Source organism: Crocodylus siamensis, unplaced genomic scaffold (assembly GCF_052110815.1).
Source record: "Crocodylus siamensis isolate JL-2025a unplaced genomic scaffold, ASM5211081v1 HiC_scaffold_146, whole genome shotgun sequence".
Taxonomy (NCBI): domain Eukaryota; kingdom Metazoa; phylum Chordata; order Crocodylia; family Crocodylidae; genus Crocodylus; species Crocodylus siamensis.
Genome location: NW_028324556.1, coordinates 71522 through 85335, shown reverse-complemented (window position 1 = coordinate 85335; position 13814 = coordinate 71522). Strand labels below are relative to the sequence as shown.

The 13814-nt window shown below is 52.1% G+C and overlaps 1 pseudogene; it reads left to right on the top strand.

The window, feature by feature from the left end:
* The first annotated feature begins 424 nt into the window (after positions 1-424).
* Positions 425-579, top strand: LOC149851834 (U2 spliceosomal RNA; annotated as a pseudogene).
* The last annotated feature ends 13235 nt before the right edge of the window (positions 580-13814 follow it).

Here is a 13814-nt window from a genome sequence, read left to right as displayed (position 1 = left end):
TGTCATAATGTCTGAGGCCGAATCTGTGAATCTGAACCGAATCACTAGATGCTTTAGGCTTTCCAAACCGATTCAGAGCTTCCAAATTCCCGAGGTCCCTTCCAGCCCTAATGTCTATGAAATCTATGAAATTGCTTTGGAAAAGATTCAGACGTTGGGAGGGCGGTCTGGTCTGTCCGGGCAAAGAGAAACTTAGAAGAAGGAGGGGAGCAGGGGGGAAGGACTGACTTGTCTAGCTGGCCAGTGAGCACGATTTCTCTCTGACTGCCCGTCCAATTACAGTGTCTGTGGGGTGGGACATAGAAACTCCATAAAAGCCTCTGTCTGCAGGCCGGCTCTGCCTTTTGCGAGCTGGCTGCAAAGGAGCAGCGGTGTCAGAAAGGTGCTGTGCTGCCTGGCAGGGGAAGCAGCGTGACCACGTAGGCGAGCTCCCCAGGGTAATTGTCTCTGATGTGTCCTCCATAGGAGGTCTATATTGAGCAGATTCTTTTTGGTATTGGGTGGTGGAACCGGAGCGTGCTCCATCCACTCCATGCATTGACCTGGTATTGCAGTGCTTCCAGGACCGGTGCAAAAAAACAGAAAAAAAAAAAAAAAAAAAAAAGCTGTGCTGCCTGGGTTCCTTCATAGTCACTCGGTTGCAGCTTGCCTGCTCCTTTTTGTTCTTAGAAAGGATTGGATGGGATGTAGCTTAACTTAGTTTTGACTCTCTTTACTTAATTCAATCCGTTTCTTTCAATTGATGCTTGCTCTTTTTTTTTTTGCAATACTTTTAAAACAAAGCTCAGCGTTTTTCCTGGCAGTGTTATACATCACTGTGCAGGGAAGCACAGTTACACACACACATACAGCTCAGAGAAGAAGTCATTATACCCATAGAAGAAGAGATTGTATATAGTTAGCTATTACAGACGTCACGTCACAGAAAAGCAACACACACGCCATAGTTATAATTCAGAAGCAAGAACAGATTCATTGGCCCACCACAGTCCACTACACGCAACACAAAAGAATCTAATGATCACCCAACCGGGAAAACAAGAACCAACAGCACAGAAATACATTAACACACAACACAAGCGATTTAACAGTCACACACCACCGACAGAAGAAGCAACAGCTTTATTATTGCACAATGCAAGCAATCTAATAGTCACACAATGCAGAAAAGAACAAAGACACAAATTTATTATTGAAGAACACAAGCAATCTAACAGTGGCACACCCTAGGAAAGAAGAAACAACACGCGAACGTATGAATACACAACCAAAGCAATCAAATAGTTACTCACGCACCCCAGGAAACAAAAAGCAACACACAACTTTATTAACGCACAACACAGGCAATCTAACAGTCGTACACCCCAGAAAGGAAGCAACGCGTGACATTATTAAAGCACAACACAAGCAATCACAAGAAGAAGAAACACACAAAAGTAGAAAGGCGCAACACAAGAAATCTAATAGTTAGTCGCACACCCCAGAGAAGAAGCAAAGCACAAGTTAATGAAAGCACAACACAAGTAATCTAACAGTTGTGCACCCCAGACAAGAAGAAGCACCGCACAAAGGTATTAACGCACAGCACGAGCAATCTTATAGTCACACACCCTAGAGAAAAAGAAGCACGCAACTGTATTAACGCACAACGCAAGCAATCTAATAGCTAGTCGGACACCCTAGAAAAGAAAAAGCAACAGAGAAACGTATTAAAATGCAACCGAAGCAATCTAATAGTTAGTCTCACATCCCAGAAAAGAAGCAACGCACAGCTTTATTAAAGCACAACACAAGCTTTCTAATAGTCGCACAACCCAGAGAAGAGAAGCAATGCGCAACTTTACTGAAGCACAACACAAGGAATCTAATAGTGGCACACCCCAGAGAAGAAGCAGCCATGCACAACTTGATTAAAGCACAAGACAAGCAATCTAATAGCTAGTTGCACACCCCAGAAACGAAGAAGCAATGCACAATTTTATGACAGAACACAAGCAATCTAATAATCGCACACCCTGGAGAAGCAGCAACTTTATTAAAGCACAACACAAGTAAATTAATAGTTAGTCTCACACCCCAGAGAAGAAGAAACACACTTTATTATTGCACAACACAAGCACTTCAATAGTGAGTTGCACGCCCTAAAAAAGAAGCAACAAGCAAACGTATTAATGCAGAACAAAAGCATTCTAACAGTTAGTCACACACCCCAGAGAAGAAGCAACGCACAACTTTATTACCGCACAATGCAAGGCATTTAATAGTCGCAGACCCCAGAAAAGAAGAATCGAGAGACAAACGTATTGTTGCACAACACAAGCAATCTAGCAGTTGCACAACCCAGAAAACAGGAAGCAACGCACAACTTTATGAAAGCACAATACAAGCAATGTGATAGTTAATCACACACCCCAGAAAAGAGGAAGCAACGCACAAGGGTATTAATGCACAACACAAGCAATCTAGTAGTAACACACCCTAGAAAAGAAAAAGTAACAGAGGCGCAAGAGAAGTAATCAAATAGTTGCACATCCCAGAGAAGAAGTAATCCTCAACTTTATAAAAGCACAACACAAGCAGTCTAAGAGTTGGTCACACATCCCAGAGAAGAAGAAGCACCGCACAAAGGTATTAATGCACAACACGAGCAATCTAGTAGTCACGCACTAGAAAAGCAACATACAACTTTATTAAAGCACAACAACACAAGGAATCTAATAGTTAATCGCACGCCCCAGAGAAAGAGAAGCAATGGACAACACAAGCAATCTGATTGTTAGTCGTGCACCTCACAAAAGAAGCAGCAAGGCACAGCTTTATTAAAGCACAACACAAGCAATCTAATAGTTAGTCACGCACCCCAGAAATTTGCCGTCCGCTTCGACTCGGTGGAAGCTCAGTCAAATATTTGAGCTGCTTCAACTTCTCCATAGGCTACAATGGGGAAGGCCGAAGCAGGCTATAACTTTGGTATCTCTTGTCTGATCTTGATGAAACTTGCAGGAATGGCAGCTCCTGAGGAGCCCACAAAGCCTGCCAACTTTCAACAAGATAGGTTTAGGGAGTTTGGAGAAACAGCACCCCAAGTTCTTGAGAGAAAACCTCCTGTGACTTGTGTGTGGAAAGGCACAGGGAGCTCAAAACTGCAGGCATGCTAGCCCCTGAGGGGCCCACAAAGCGTGCCAGCTTTCACGGTGATAGGTGCAGGGGTTTGGGGGAAACTGCACCTTAGGCTGCTGACAGACAAAACTTGCAACCCAGACGGAGCGAGGGGGGCGGCGTTCGCGCCGTCTGCACCTGGCGCGTGGGGAGCCCGGGCAGTGGGAGGCTCGCCTTGAGGAACACCAGCTGCTCCACCAAACAGGATCCAAGCAGGTGCGGTGGGGTGTCATGACATCCGCAGCCGTGCTGAACCCCCTCTCGCTTGGCACACTGGTCGGTGGGCAGGACAGGTATTCCTGGGCAACCGTGGCCAGATCCGGCCATGTTGGGCTGCGGGTTGCCCAGTAGGCCAAGGGGTCGCAGTCCAGGGGCTCCACCGGCTCGGCAAGATAGGCAGACACCACGGTGCGAGGGCCGTCTGCCGGGTCTGGACCCCCTAATGTTTGCCATGGCCTTAGCACATATTGTCAGCGCCTGTGGTGGAGGGGAAGACTGGCTGGTGGATGGCGGGCTGGGTTCAGGCGTGGGTCCCCGGTCCCACTTCCCCCCGCCTCCGCCGTTCCGCCTCCGTCACTTTTTTAGTAAGTATCTCCCTCCGGTGACTCAGTGTCTCGCTGCCACATGTGGTGCCCTTCACCCTTGGGTCACAGATCACATCAGGTGGCAGCGGCCTGCCCCAGCCAGGAACATTGGCCCCCAGGAAGCTCTCCATTTGGCTGCGGAGCTCCTTCACTCTGGGGACCACCTGGCTGAGGAAGGCATCAGCAGCACTGAGGGGTCTCAGTGGCCTCAGGAAGGGTTTGAGGACCAGCAAGATGTGGGAAATGGCATCCCACTCAGCTTTGGTCAGGGGGCCGCGGGTCCATAGTGCCCGAAGACTGGAAGAAGGCCAATGTGCTGCCGATCTTCAAGAAAGGGAGGAGAGTGGATCCGGCTAACTACAGGCCCATAAGCCTGACTTCTATCCTGGGGAAGATCTTAGAAAAGGTTATTAAGGAGGCCATCCTTGATGGACTGGCCCAGGCTAACATCCTAAGGGATAGCCAGCACGGGTTTGTTGCGGGTAGGTCTTGTTTGACCAATCTCATTTCCTTCTATGACCAGGTGACCTATCACCTGGACAAGGGAGAAGAGATTGATGTCATATATCTTGACTTCAAAAAAGCTTTTGATCTGGTATCCCATGATCACCTCTTGGCCAAACTGCCTAGTTGTGGCCTTGGCTCCACCACGATCCGCTGGCTGGGAAATTGGCTCCGTGGTCGGACCCAGAGGGTTGTGATTGATGGCAGTCACTCATCGTGGTGCCCTGTGACCAGTGGGGTCCCTCAAGGCTCTGTCCTTGGACCCATCCTGTTCAACATCTTCATTAATGATGTGGACATTGGAGTTAGGAGTGGACTGGCCAAGTTCGCCGATGACACCAAACTTTGGGGCAAAGCATCCACGCCAGAAGATAGGCGGGTGATCCAGGCTGACCTGGACAAGCTCAGCAAATGGGCAGACGAGAACCTGATGGTGTTTAACACCGAAAAATGCAAGGTTCTCCACCTTGGGAGGAAAAACCTGCAGCTTCCTTATAGGCTCGGCAGTGCTACGTTGGATAGCACTACAGAAGAAAGAGCCTTGGGGGTCATCATTGACCACAAGATGAACATGAGCCTCCAATGCGATGCTGCGACTAGTAAAGCGACCAAAACGCTGGCGTGCATCCATAGATGCTTCTCGAGCAAATCCCGGGACGTCATTCTCCCCTTGTACTCGGCCTTGGTGAGGCCGCAGCTGGAGTACTGCGTCCAGTTTTGGGCTCCACAATTCAAAAAGGATGTGGAGAAGCTTGAGAGAGTCCAGAGGAGAGCCACGCGCATGATCAGAGGTCAGGAAAACAGATCTTATGCTGACAGGCTGAGAGCCATGGGACTCTTTAGCCTGGAAAAGCGCAGGCTCAGGGGTGATCTGATGGCCACCTATAAGTTTATCAGGGGTGACCACCAGGATCTGGGGGAACGTTTGTTCACCAGAACGCCCCAAGGGATGACTAGGTCGAACGGTCACAAACTCGTTTCAGGCTGGACATAAGGAAGAATTTCTTTACTGTCCGAGCCCCCAAGGTCTGGAACAGTCTGCCAGCAGAGGTGGTTCAAGCACCTACATTGAACTCCTTCAAGAGTAAATTGGATGCTTATCTTGCTGGGATCCTATGACCCCAGCTGACTTCCTGCCCTTTGGGCAGGGGGCTGGACTCGATGATCTCCCGAGGTCCCTTCCAGCCCTGATGTCTATGAAATCCCAGTCTCCGCAAGCAAGGCCAGCTCATGGATGGCCTTCTGTTGCTCCACCGGCCTCTCGAGCATCAGGTATGTGGAGCTCCACCGAGTCTCCTCATCCTTCATGATTCTGTGCTGCGGGACTTCTAGCTTCTGCTTGTTTGTCCCGCAGCATCTTGCCCGCCTTGATGCTCCGGAGGAAGTAGCCTGCCACCTTCCTGCATCTGGAAACGAGCCTGCTGGTGTTGCTGCTTGTTTTTAGCTTAGTGCAGTGCCTTCGCCCTGCCCTGTAGGAGTCTTCCTCTTGGCCCTTCCTGCTCACCCGCCGACGCAAATGCCATCGCACTCTGTTCACGCGGCGCGGCTCCCTACTGGCTCAGCTAAGAGGGATCTGGGGGGTTTCCCATCCAGATCTGGCTCGGCTGCGTCTGGTCCCTCTGTGGACCTTAGTGGATCAGCTGCTGCTACCGCCGCTGCTTCTGCGTCCGCCTCCGGTCTCATTAAGGGGGCACACGTCCATGCGGGACACATGTGCGCCTGGATCCCTCCTCTCCCCGCTGCTCCTGGCTCCCATTCATTGTCATTTAATACATAGAAATATGAAGTGCTCCATCTGGAGAGAAATAATCCACAACACACGTACAGGCTGGGCAGTGCTAGGCTTGCTAGCACAAAATCTCAACAAGACCTGGGTGTTGCGATAGACCACAGAACGAACATCAGTCCCCGATGGGATGCTGTAGCTGGCAGAGCTAATCAAACACTGGCATGCATCTACTGAGGCATCTCCAGCAAAGCTAAGGATGTCATCCTCCCGCTCTGTTAGGATTTGGTGAGACTGCAGCTGGAGTACTGCATTCAGGTCTGGGCACCGCACTTCAGGAAGGCTGTAGAGAAGAGAGAGAGCAAAGGAGGACCCCATGCATGATCAGAGACCTAGAGACCAGGTCATATGAGGAGAGGCTGAAAAACTCGGGACTGTTCAGCCTGGAGAAGAGACGACTCAGAGGGGAGTTGGTGGCAGACTATGAAACTATAAGTATAGCAGGGGCGTACATCATGGCCTGGGGGAGCATCTGTTCACCAAGGCCCCCTGGGGAGGACAAGAAATTACGGGCACAAGCTGATTAAACATCACTTCAAGCTAGACATAAGGAAAAACTTCTCTACAAGTAGAGTACTGAGGGTTTGGAACAGGCTCCCCCAAGACGTGGCACAGTCACCCACCCTGGCAATCTTGAAAAAGTGTCTTGATGTCCATCTTGCTGGGATCGTCTCATCCCAGCGGTCTTCCCTGCCCAAGTGCAGGGGGGCTGCACCCCATGATCTGTAGGGTCCCTTCTTCCATCCCCTAACAACTATGAAACTATGAAACCAACAAGCTCCAAGACCAACTGCCAGGATCACCAGCCATGCCCAGCTGGTAAGCCCTGCACATGGAGGAGGGTTTATGGGGGACGGGGGGTACTGAGTACCAGAGGTGCACGAGCAGGTGCAGGTGGCCCACGAGCAGGAGATGAACCTGCCTTCCTGAGTTCAAGAGAGGCACGTTGCCCTCCTCGAGAGCATGGTGCTCACCCAGGAGCTGCTTCTAGATCATGCAGCCTGTGAATCAGAGCTTCCTAGACCGTAAACCCTGGAGGCTGCAAGAGGGAGAAGAACAGTGCAAAATACCCTGGTCTGATTTGGTTTGCTCTGCCTTTCAGCATCTGCTGTCTAGCACTGAGACGCGCGATACTGGGCCAGAGGGAGCTATGGGCTCACGCAATAAATGGCGGTTCTGATGAAGGGGCAGCTAGCCTGACTCAGCCCCAGTGGCCCAATGTGTAAATCCCTGGCCTGTAAGCCAGGGATTGTTGATTCAAATCCCCCTGGGGTGAAATGGTTTAACTCTTAGTGAGGGTGCTGGTAAAACAAAGGTGTATCCATAAGCATAGCGAGCTCAAAATGCTGGCCTGATGCTCATACAATTTCTGCAGTACAGTTCAAGGATCTGTGCACTAAAAAAAGACCTCAAAAAAACAAGCGTGAGACCTATGGCCAGGGCTTCAATGCCAGCACCTCCACAAATATTTAGGATGTCTTCATAGATCACTAGAGTCTGCAGTAGTTGATAACAGAGTCAGTTTAAATCACTTGATGCTCCCTCAGTTTGCCCCTTAAGGGAGTCTTCAGCCTATGTTGGCCCAACATTGCTTTGCTCTTGCCTAAAGTACTGTGAGCAGTTTTGGCCTCTGTGTTTTAAAGCAGACAGGGAGAAGTTAGAAATGGTCCACAGGTGGGCAGCGAAGATGGTCCAAGACTTGGAAAGCAATTCATACAGTGAGAGGCTGTAGAAGCGAGGGCATAGCATAGCAGTCTTGAAGTACTAGCAGGGCTGCCATAAAGAAGGAAAGCACCGTTTTTCTCTTGCTGCAGAGAGGAGGTTTCATAGTTTCTAGGGTCGGAAGGGACCTGAGCAGATCATCTAGTCCGACCCCCTGCCATGGCCGGAAAGAGTACTGGGGTCAAACGACCCCAGCAAGATGCGCATCTAACCTCCTCTTAAACACCCCCAGGGAAGTTGGTTCCAGACCCTAGCCGCCCTGACCGTGAAGTAGCGCCTCCTGATATCTAGCCTAAATCTACCCTCTGCCAGCTTGTGACCGTTATTCCTGGTCACTCCTGGCGGTGCTCGGGGGAACACTGACTCCCCCAATGCCTGCTGGTCCCCTCTGACTAGTTTATAACAGGCCACAAGATCCCCCCTCAGCCTTGTCTTTTAGAGGCTGAACAAGTTCAGGTCCCGTAGCCTCTCCTCGTAGGGCCTGCCCTGTTGTCCCCTGATCATAGGCCCTCCTCTGGACCCTCTCCATGCTGTCGACATCCCTCTTGAAGCGTGGCGCCCAGAACTGGACGCAGTACTCCAGCTGCAGCCTGACCAGTGCCACATAGAGGGGGAGGATCACCTCTTTGGACCTGCTCGAGATGCATCTGTGGCTGCATGACAAGGTGCGGTTGGCCTTCCTGACTGCCTCCCCACACTGCCGGCCCATGTTCATCTTGGAGTCAATGATGACCCCCAGATCCTTTTCCGCCTCCGTGCTGACAAGAGGGGAGTTCCCTAACCTGTAGGTACGGTGCCGGTTGTTCCTCCCGAGGTGCATCACCTTGCACTTGTCTGTGTTGAAACCCATCCTATTCTCATCCGCCCACCCTTGTAACCTGTCTAGGTCTGATTGTAGCCTGTTGCATCCTTCCAGTGTGCCCACATCCCCCCACATCTTAGTGTCATCAGCAAATTTGAACAGGGTGCTTTTCACCCCCTCGTCCAAATCACTGATGAAGATGTTGAACAGTGCGGGCCCGAGGACCGAGCCCTGGGGGACCCCACTGCCCACGTCCTTCCAGGTTGAGAAGGACCCATCCACTACCACCCTCTGGGTGTGGCCCTCCAGCCAGTTGGCGACCCATTTGACTGTATGGGTGTCTACACCATAGCCCCCCAGTTTCTTAATGAGAATGGGGTGAGAGACAGTGTCGAAAGCTTTCCGGAAGTCCAGGAAGACTATATCCACTGCTACCCCTGCATCTAACGATCTGGTGATCTGATCGTAAAAGGCCACCAGGTTGATCTGACAGGACCTGCCACTGATGAACCCATGTGGGTTGCCCCTAAGCATGCAGTCCCCTACTGGCCCCTCCTGGATGTGTGCCAGCATAATTTTCTCGAACACCTTGCCTAAGATCGAGGTAAGACTAACTGGCCTATAGTTTCCCGGGTCCTCCTTCCTGCCTTTTTTGAAGATGGGGACCACGTTGGCCCTCTTCCAGCTCTCCGGTACCTCACCAGAGCACCACGAGTGCTCATAGAGCCGTGCCAGGGGACTTGCAATGACCTCGGCCAGTTCCTTTAGAACTCTAGGGTGGAGATCATCCGGGCCGGCTGACTTGAATACGTCCAACCCCTCCAGAAGCTCTCTAACTAAATCCTCGCTAACCCGTGGCCCAGGTGTGCCTCCCCTGGGGCCCGAGGGGGGTCCAGCAGGGAGGTGGCTGTTCTGGTCCCTACTTAGGAAGATGGAGGCAAAGAAATAGTTAAACATGTTAGCTTTGCCGTCTGGTGTGACAACCAAGTTTTCCCATCGGTTGCAGGCCAGTGGTCTGAAGCTGACAGGGGAGCACAGCCGCCCCAAAGCAGATCATGCTAGTGAGGTCACGGGGAGCCCATACACCGACTGAGACAGAGGATGTGGCTGACTGCTCTCCCAGTGGGAGAAGGAACGGGAAGTAGGGAAGGAGGACGCATGAAGAGCTCCGCAAGGCCAGAGCAGTATGCCTGGAGCTGGAGAACAGAATAGGATGGACGGAGGCACAAGCAGTGGCTGCAGAGCAGCGATGTGGGAAGAGAGGTGGGTGGGATCAAGGTAGCTGGAATCTCAAAAGTGGGAGCAGGGTTGGGGAACAGTCCCCACACCCGCGAGCTAAGCAGCCATGTCTCCTGCGAGCCAAAGAGCTATGGGGCTCTGGGGGAAAGTACATGGTGACAGGCATCAGAAACTGTACGGAAACTCCCCAAGGCTCCCCAACACAGGACACAGAGCACCACACAGCATGGCGCACTGTTTTCCTGTGACTTGAGGGACAGCCCATGGCCGTCTTTGTGAAGAAGTCTCCAGAACACAGGGACCCTCCTGGCCTCTCAGTTGGACACTGACTGTTTGTCACCATCCCTTCAGCTATGCGCAGGTGCTCTGCGCGCTTTTGCCCCCTGCCCGGAAATGGCTTTCTATAGCACCTGGTGGGGATGCCTGCCAAAGGCAGAGACCCTGGTACCACCAAGCAGGATGTGCAGCTCTAGGATGTCCCCTAGGGCCAGGCACTGAAGAGACCCAGCCCCCAGCAGAATTTCATAGATTTCATAGACATTCGGGCTGGAAGGGGCCCCGGAGGATCATTGAGTCCAACCTCCCCTGCCCAGGGGCTGGAAGTCAGCAGGGGTCATAGGATCCCAGCAAGATAAACATCCAAATGTGTCTTGAAGGCCACCTCCGGCGGCAGCCTATTCCAAACCTTGGGGGCTCGGGCAATAAAGAAGTTCTTCCTTATGTCCAACCTGCATTGGTCGCGGCAGAGTTTGTGATGGTTTGGTCTTGTCATCCCTTGGGGCGCTCTGGTGAAGAGACGTTCCCCCAGATCCTGGTGAACACCCCTGATAACATTATAGGTGGCCACCAGATCACTCCTGAGCCTGCGCGTTTCCAGGCTGAAGAGCCCCATGGCCCTCAGCCAGTTGCTGTAAGGTCTGTTTTCGTGACCTCTGATCATGCGCGTGGCTCTTCTCTGCACTCTCTCCAGGCAGTGCCCTACAAATCCATTCCCCAGTTAAAGCCATCGTCTCTCGTGGTCTGTCGAAGGGCATGTGTTGAAAGCACCCCGGCCACGCTGCTTTCCACTGAGAGCTCTTGTGGGGGGGAGGAGCAGCATTTCTTTTCCGCCGCGCTCCGTCTCCCTCTTTGTTCCCCGGTGCCTATTCCAGGCAGGCCTACCGACAGGCTCAGGAGAGACAGCCAGACACCCTCCGGAGGCTGGCATTGCCAAGTCAGGCTGTTTCTTGGCATTGAGCAACCCCCTGAGTGCAGTTCTCAATTCCTACAAACACAAGAGGGAATGTTTCAAAGGATTGAAGAAGGGATGAAGGAAAGGTACAAAATGTATTAGCACTCGGTGGGCAGTGTCCAAATTGAGGGAAGTCAAATCAAATCAGAAAGTACCCAGCTTCCTTTTCCTGTGGTGTCATCATAACTTGCCACTGGGCAGCCTGCCTTGGAGTTTCCTACAGCTCCTCTTTCTTGATGCAACAGCCATCCTCCTGCTTGAAATCCTCATGTGGGAGCAGTCTAGTGAGAATGAATCTCTTGGGGTAGGAGACTAAAAACGAGGACCTGTGAATGAGTGCCACCCACACGTGGAAAGAAATCCTGGCAGCTGAGAGTATCGCTGCTGAGTCTGGCAACTGCAGGAGTTACTCTGCATGGTGGCCCCAAACCAGGGAGCAACATGCACCTTCTCCTTTTTCTCAGGAAACTTTCCACGCAGCAGTGTCCATTCCCTGCTGACTATGTCCAAGGACTGGTAAAAGATGCCAAAGTCAGCCAGGGTGAGGGGAAGGGTGCTGGGCAGGTGGATCCAGGCGAGAGCTTGATGGGCCCCCAGACAGTCTTTCTGGGAAAGACTCCACAGCTCGGGGCCTCCTCTTGCCTTCTGCGTCAGACACACTCCCCTAGGTCAGGGTTTGGGCCCCAGCCTTGCAAGTGGGAAGGAAGCCAGGGATGAAGGCTGTGCCTTTCCCCAGGGTTGCACTTTTGTTCCTAAACAAGGGGCATGAAAGGGAAGAAACTGCAGGAAGAGCAAAGGAGAGGGAAGGTTAAGGGGGAAAATGAGCTAAGCCACCTCTTTGAAAATAGGCGGCACTACAGGAATCTCAGGAGTAGCTTTGATTGAGACTTGCCATATTTCTAGTTTGAAAAAGAGGACGCCCGTCATGGGGGGGGAGGGGTACATGATTGTGGGGGCAGTGATATGCTGGTGCCCTCCCCCTGCCTCTCACTCCTGAACTGCAGTACCTTGGCCCCCTAGGTCCTGCTGTTGCTCCCTACTCCCGAACCACAGTCCCAGCCCTCACCAGCCCTGCCAGTGATCCTCAATCCTGACCTGCAGCCTGTGCCCCTGCAAGCCCTGCTCTGTCTCACAGCCGCCCCAACCCTGCGAGCATGGGCAACAGCCCCTGTGCTGCCTGATGAGCCATGCAGGACCCTGCTGCCCTCACAGGGCCCCCGACCTCCGTCCCGCACTGGAGGAGCAAGCACATCCCTACACCCTGCTGTGCTACCCCTAAAAGGTCCCAAGCCCTGGTCCTCCACCTCTCACCTCCCATACACTTCCTGCCTGCAGGTGCAGGGCTCCTGGCATCCCTTGCCAGGTGCATGCTGGCCCTGTGCCCTGAGATCATGTGTGTCTGCCTCCCATCTCCCTCCCCAGCCCCAAGCAGCTTCTTCCTAGGGAAACCTGGAAGCTGAATAGAGCAAAATCCTGACCATTTGATAATTTTTAAAAAACAAAACAAAACAAAAATAACCTCTTAGTTGGAAGTTTGCATGTATGAGGTCCTTGGCTCAATCCCCAGCATCTCCATTTTTTTTGTGGCTGCCCAGGAGGCACCTCCTAACCAGGGTGGACAAAATATGGCCCCTTGGATGGATCTGGCATGTGGAGAGTCTTTATCCCACCCATGGGGGGCCCTTGAACCCACCTGACCCAGGTGCTGCTTGGCCATGGCGTGTCCTGTTGCCCCTAGGCAGGCAACAGGTCTAGGGTAGCTCCATGGCGGGACTGCCTTTGTGCACAAGCCGGGCGCTGGTGGCTCTTTCTTGCTGCCATGATGACCAGCCTAAGCCCAAGCCCTGTGGTACCAGTGGGGGCCTGCAACCCTTCCAGACTCGCCCATCTGCACTGAGCAGCAACAGCACCTGGTAGAAACTGTTGCTGAGCGTGGAGGGAAGCAGTCCCTCACCCTTGCTGCTGCTGAGCAGTACTCACTGGAGCCCACACTGCACCGGCTGCCCTGCAACTGCTTTGCACTGTTACCACTCTTCTCTTGCGGGCATCATTGATTGGTGTCAGTCTGGTTCTCATGCTGTCCGTGGTCTGTCCTGTCAGCCATTTCTTTTGTTTCTGTAACCCATCTCATGCACACATCATTGACTGGTGTCTTAAGCTGGGCATGTGCCGGCATGGCAATTGGTCTGTCCACCAAAACTGGAAAACCCAAAGGCTCTGCAGCTGGTCACTGTGACCTGTCACCAGTGTGGCAAAGCATATTGTGAAATGGAAAACTGTTGGGATGTTTTTCCTCCCTGAAAATGTATGCCTGCTTGCTCCAGGCACAGTGAACTATGAAAGAAACTGTCACATACAGGCTTTGAGAAACCAATTAAGCCTTCCAATTTCCTTGGAGAGTTATTCTAATGCACATCTACTCTCTCTATAATTCCCAAAAACAAACCTCTAAATATTATTTTCTAGCACTCACTCACCCTTCTTATCAGTGTCCCGTTTGTTCTCACTGCACACACACCCAGACACACACCAGCCCAACTCTCACTGCTCTCTATCCAGCAACTGACTGACAGTCAGTAAATTTAGTGACAGTTTGCAACCCTGAGCAGGATTCAGCATAGCCTTGTCCTACTCCTGGGCAGTGTTCAATGCAGAGAAAGGCCTAGGTCGATAGGAAGGTGAGCGAGGACTACAGCTCTCCAACCATCAATTCTAGCACGTGGTCAATGGGCTGCAGGTTGGGAAGAGTGAGAGTGAGTGTGACTCAGAGATCACCTTACATGCAAG